General features: G+C 44.0%; 1 pseudogene; it reads right to left on the bottom strand.

The window, feature by feature from the left end:
- Nucleotides 1–2,075: 2,075 nt before the first annotated feature.
- On the bottom strand, nucleotides 2,076–5,385 carry LOC140599594 (integrator complex subunit 4 pseudogene; annotated as a pseudogene).
- Between the last annotated feature and the right edge of the window lie 1,165 nt (nucleotides 5,386–6,550).

Below are 6,550 nucleotides of genomic sequence, written 5' to 3'. Positions count from 1 at the left end.
ATGTTGTCAACTTTCTCCATCATTAACCACATGACAAAGCTCTTTTAAAAGTACAAGGGGAGGCTACGGAAGGAGTTGCTTCCACCTGTATTCCTGTTTGCAGTTTCTTCCTCATGTTTGTCAAGACAGAAAGCAGCTTTTTTTTTTCTTTTCTCTCTTTTAAGTCTTTAGTTAAAAAAAAAAAAAAAGGGCAAACCGATAGGATTTTCAACTTTTGGTGACAGTCATGGAAATCTGGAGACTCATGAGTTCTAAGACTAGGGTTTCTGAACTGAAATTAAGAATTCAAGACATGAGGCCGAGTATTTTTCAACGAAAGCCCAAAGAGAAAAACAGAGGCTGACAACAGAGAAGAGCTGTGACATAAACCACAGATGATGTCGGAATTGTGATTTCTGTTAAATCTTGCCATGTGTGCATGGATGTACGTACAGATACACACGCATAGATCTCCGACAGTTCTTGTTCTTTAACAGTTATGCTCAAGGTTTGGTGGGGGGACCATCATTCTTTGTCTTGGCATATTTTGCTTACTTTTTGCTATGAAAGGACATAGAAAATTAAGTATAAAGATAATTTACAGATTTCAACTGTAAAAGAAAATATCAGTTTTTTAGTCCATAAAATCCAGACACCTACTGATAAAGCATCCTAGGAGGATCATCACTAGAAAAGTCCAATGGGACACACGGAAAAACTTCACGTTAACTACTTCCAAAGACAAAATTATTTTCACACTTTCTAGAGGTATTCAATATTTAATGTTGACGCCTGATGGAAAGGTCTGAAGTACTACAAACGCTCAGACATTGTAGAAAAGGATGTAGTACTGCCACGTCTACCATCAATTCTATCTAAATAAGTGCTATTTTATGGTGTTAGTTATTACTGTATATAAAACTATTGAAGTCCAAGATTCTTTGGACATATTCTTACAGTTTCCCCAAATGTGTTAGATGGAAATAGGACTTTTTTGAGCATTCATTTTTTTCCCTCCTGATTCACTAGCACCTCTCAAAAATAAGCTCTAGGGAATCATGAAGTCCATTCGATAATTTCCTACTAAACACCCTAAACTACATATAAGACCGCCATGTTGATATAGATCTACTCAGATTGTCAAGGAATTATTTAACTTAGATTATGAGCAGCTACATTTACCAGTGCTTCCAGTCTGGGACCTCATTTCTAAGTGTGTGAGTTGGTTCTCCTGTTTCCATAATAACCAATTTAACAATCAGTTTGCCAGTCAACTACTTTAGAGTTAGTTTCATTAATGTTAGCTCTCATCTCATTAATACATGAATCAACTGATACTGTGGGACTACTTATTTTTCTAACATACTCATAAAAGGGCTCTGAATTCAAGGTAACAAACCTTCTGGAAGAATTAGCTCAGGCTCTTTTGTTTAAACTCAATCTTTTCCTTGTAGAACCTCAATGTATATTTTAGAATTTTCTTCCAATACTTTAGGACTCACTTAAACTTCTAGTCCTAATACGACGATTTCCTTTTGTTGCTGCAGGGACCTAGAAATGCAACAAAGTTATGAGCTGGAAGTTTTTAAGTTTTTGAATGTCAGTAAAAACCAAAAAAAAAAAAAAAAGGAAACAATTAAGAAATTCCAGGAATTAAATTGGAATACAAAGTGGTCTTCATTTCACAGGACTTCCTCTATCGTTAATCCTTACGAGAATGAACACAGAAAGGAAGCTACTCCCTTACTGTATAATGAAAATCATGATTTTTGGAATGCTTTTTCCAAATCAAAAAGCTCTTGAAACTAGTTCTCTCTCTCTCCTCTTTCCTGGTTTTGAGTAAAAGACCCTTCTTAGTAGATGATCTGGTACATAACGAGCACTGCTGGTTGGCTGCACACACACATACAACAACATGAACCCAACAAGTAGAACCAAACGTCACTCTCCTTTCACGGCGTTTGTCGTTTCTAATGGCTGAGTAATATTCCATTGTATCATAGACCACAGCCTCTTTTGCTGTTGTTGTTGTTGTTGTTTTCTCAACTTTATAGAGGTGGTGAGGGAGTCAGGGAAGGAAGAGGTGTGGACTTGAAGGTTTTTGATTTTTTAATGCAAAATAATTTATTTTGTGTTTGATACCAGATGAGACGATAAGGGTGATGGTGCTCATGCCCATACGCCGGCTCCAGGTGAAGTGCTCTAGGCTTCGGGCTCACTCTGCTACCTAAGAAGGTCTTTCTCAGCTTCAGCTCTACACAATGCTGGTGACTCAGCGCCTTGCAGATTTGGGTAGTATGTAAACTTTCACAGACTTGCTGAAGGGGATGGTGCCCTCGATGCTGGTTTCCACCTGGGGTGACACTTTGCCACCTTCAATCCAGGGGGATTTTGGAATGCGGGAATTGGGGTTGTAGGCCAGTAGCAGCCTCACTTCCACCTGGCATGGTTCTGTCCAGGCAGTATGGAAGAGGTACACCTGAGTGATAAGCCGGTGGTGCCCTGGGCCAGGATTCTGCAAGTCTGCCGGCTTAGGATGAATCATCTGAGCCTGGCCATCTGGATAGAAGACCTGGACCTTCACAGCACTCTCAGGGTCCTGCACATGTTCCAGGGTCGCATCGACATCCAGGGCCACAACCAATCCAGATGTAAACCGCAAAGGGTTGTCTGACTCGCCTGCTGGCTCAATGATGGTGGCTGAAGTGTGTGGATCTGCTCTGGGAGGGGGAGGTGCAAGAAGGTACTCTGCCTCAGCATGGTCTGTAGAGTTTTGACCACTTCCACAGGTTTGGATGTCAGGAGTCGGGGCATAAGGTCAAGACGTTTGTCCACAAAGCTGTCCTGTAGGTGGGGGCAAATCAGCAATAAAACACCTCTGAATAAAGTCCACTTCCTGTAAAAAGTTTTCACACATCCCAAATAAGGGGTCAACTCCTCGAGTAGTCCGTGCTGTTACTATAAGTTGCAAGGCTTTGGCCTGCAGCCTCATGTGATATATAATCACCACCTGTTTCTTCTCCACACCACCGTACATCAACTCCATTTTGTAGGTCTCTTCCATGATCTGTTTTGCTGCCGTGGAGGCCAAGTCACCCTGCTTCAAATATAAAGGGGCAGCCACATTCCACAGCTTTCCTTGCAAGGCCTTGATGAGAAGAAGCTGACACCGAAGATAGGTAGCCGAGAAGTCAGCAACTCCTGCTAGTCAGACTGAAGTTCTCCAAGTCTTTGCAGATCCTGGATGGTGAACTCCAGCAGCTTCTGGGTACCCTGAGGGTCCCGGTGCTCTGAAGACTGTACACCCTTTCAGGGCTCTGCTGCAGGAACTGATGGGACGGGTCCTCATGGGGCGCAATAACGGGAGAAACGGCCAATGACACTAGTATTCTACCTGGTAACCTTAAGGCAGGAACAAGATGAGAAAGAGTGTCTCGGAGGTAGGCATAATGCCTGAAGTTATGATCTGAGAACAGTGCTGGCATTGTTGGACAGGTTTTAGCAGCATTAAAAATAAGAACCAAAACTGCAATGTAAGCTGGGTCATCCATGTCTGGTTCAGCTGTGTCAAAAAATGGATGGGTGCTCAGGAGCTCTGGCACCAAGGGAAGCACCAGGGTTGGATGCCGACTTCCCAGAAACTTCAAGCACTTCCATATAGAGTCCCTATCAGTAGGGTACTTGGTTAAATTTTTCAGCAGCTCCGCCAGTGCAAGATGAATCCCTTCTTTAGTTGAAACATTAGTACAGCATAAAAGTTCGTGAAGAGCCAGCCTCTCGAATATCTCTGGACGAATCCTCTAACACAGCCAGGACAGTGTTAAGCTGATCCTCTCGGAGAGTGATATTATTAGAAATTTTTCTCATGCTGTGTATGGACTGCAGACGTACTTCCTCAATTTCATCATTAAACATGTCAACCGGGAAGTCAGGGCGGCACTTCTCTGCAAAAGAAGGTGAAGATTGGGCCAGCATGCAGAGAGCCTCCTCAGCAGCAATGCGGACCTCATACATCTCATCTTCCAATCCATGAACAAAGGCTCCACAAGCTCCTGACTCAATCAAGTTCACAGATCCTGTACCTATTTCTTCTTTGCGAGCATCACCTCCCCACTTTCTGCCACTGGAAAACTCTCCTGACCTGTAAAGTTCCTTGGCATGTTCATGTGTAGTGCGTTTTCTCCTGAGATCTGACATGAGCTTCTTGTCGAGCGTCTGCTCCAAGAAATGAAAACTGACTTGTTCCATTGAGCCCAATAGCTTTGCAGCCTGAACTCGAACCACCCAGGAGCCATCACTGACCATGGGACAAATTTTTCCAAATGCATCATCAACTAAGCGAATTTCTTCATTAGAAGAAGGAATGGGGACAGTGCTTTCAGGATAGAGCTGACTGACAGCCCAGGTAAGTTGGACTGCAGCACTGCACACTTGTTCATAGTCATCAGACAACAATTTACAGGCCTGATTATAAATTGCTTGGTGTAATTTCAGTCCTCTTTCGTGAAGCTGCAACATGGCTTTTATGGCTGCTGTTCTGACACGTGGGTCTTGGTCACTGATGTAATCCCCTATAATCTTCTGGACATCTCTGACAGCTAGGCCATCTCCATCTTTTGTGACACTTGTCTCCAAAGAGCCAAGATTGCCAAGTAATTGCAGGCACTTATTTCTTACACCATGAGACGTATCTGTGAGGTGCTTGCAGGCTACATCACCTAATCCCATCTGGATAGCTTGATTCTCTGGGAGTTTGGTGCCAATTGCAAGCAAGGTGTCCAACAGTTGAGCAAGAACTTGATGAGACTTTTCATTCTGCAGGATGTTAATGGCATCATCCATAATGCAGACTGGTGAAAATCCTGCAGCCTTTGATAATAAAGCCAACAATGATGCAATTTTCAGTCTCACAGATGGATCATTCTCCTTGTAATAATGTTCCAAGAGATACCTGACTACTCCTTCCACACTTTCTGCTTCAACAGGCTTTCTGGCAAACTGGAGTAGATACTGCAAAAGCATCTGCCGGGGAGGGAGCTTTACACCGATCTACATGGAGAGCTGCAGATTTACTTGGTTTTATCAATCGCAGTTTCTTGGTTGCAATTTCCTCCTGTTGTTGCTGGACCACCTTAGTGAATTCCTCGTATACTCATCTCTTTAGGTGAGCTGCCATGACTGCCCGCCACACCACAGCTTCTTGATCCATCATCTTTTGATGGACACCGAGGCTCCTTCCACAGTCTGCCTATTGTGGACATTGCTGCTATGAACATTGGGGTGCAGCTGTCCCGGGCATTATGCTGAGTGAAAACAGTCAATCAGAAAAGGACAGACATTATATGGTCTCATTCATTTGGGAAATATAAAAATTAGTGAAAGGGAATAAGGACAAAGGAGAGAAAATGAGTGAAAGTATCAGTGAGGGTGACAAAACAGGAGACACCTAACTCTGGGAAACAAACAAGGGGTAGTGGAAGGGGAAGTGGGTGGGGGGATGGGGTGACTGGGTGATGGGCAATGAGGGGGACTCTCGGTGGGATGAGCACTGGGTGTTGCGCTATATGTGGCCAAATTGAACTCCAATAAAAAATTAAAAATTCAAAAAAAAAAGAAAAAAGAAAACGGGCCCTTGATGTAAAATAAGCAAACATTTAACTGATGTATTCAGTAGGTCCAATAAATGGAAATGTATGACACTAAAAAAAAAAAAAAAAAAAACCACCAGGGAAATCTTCAGGGTTCTAAAGAATGTCATTGTTTTTCAAAAGATATCCAAATGATATAAACAGGAACACCACAAGTACAGAAGGAAAAGCTGCCGGAGGCACCGATATGAACAATTTCACTACTACATTAAATGCTGTAGATCATTATGAGAAAAATTTAAATGCATCAGTAAATAATCTTTAAGTCTTGGACACAGTTATTTTTTTAACATAAGCAAATATGCAATAATGTATTGCAAATGTGAAAAAGTACCTGTACCGACGGCCACCCTGGAGGAAGAGCATGCCAAGGGGCATGCTATCGGGATCCCCCACATGACGGAGCAGCCACCTGACCCAGTGGAACAACTGATTTTGGGCACTGAGCAACATCCTAAACGAAATCAAGAGGCCGCCAGAGCTACTACGCTGGGGCGAGCTGAAGCTTATGGGCCTGAGCAGTTCGAGCCGGGCATGGCAGTTGGTGCTGAGTGCTTGGCCCAAGCCGAGATGCCAGCTGCTGAGGCCAAGCCAATTTACATGGCAGTCACACCTCTGATTCACTGTCTCGACCTGGAGGAGCCACCTGCGCACTTGGCCACCCTGCAAGAAGAGCTCCCCCGGGCACCCATTATCAATGTCCCCGGCATGCCTTGCCAAAGGAGTCACCTGCCTCAGTGCAGCAACAAGCTTCGGCCCCTGAGCAACATCATGAACGTCAGCAGCCCACCCCAGCTCCAAAGGTGGGGCCTGATGAAGCTTCTGGGCCTGAGGTGATCGAGCTGGGCAGGGCTGTCAGTGCTGAGTGCTTGGCCAGAGCACAGATGTCAGCTGCTGAGACCAAGCCAATGCACGAGGTGGTC

Source organism: Vulpes vulpes, chromosome 7, assembly GCF_048418805.1.
Source record: "Vulpes vulpes isolate BD-2025 chromosome 7, VulVul3, whole genome shotgun sequence".
NCBI classification, from domain to species: Eukaryota; Metazoa; Chordata; class Mammalia; order Carnivora; family Canidae; genus Vulpes; species Vulpes vulpes.
Note: the sequence above shows the minus strand (reverse complement) of the source record. Positions and strands in the feature narration are given on the sequence as shown.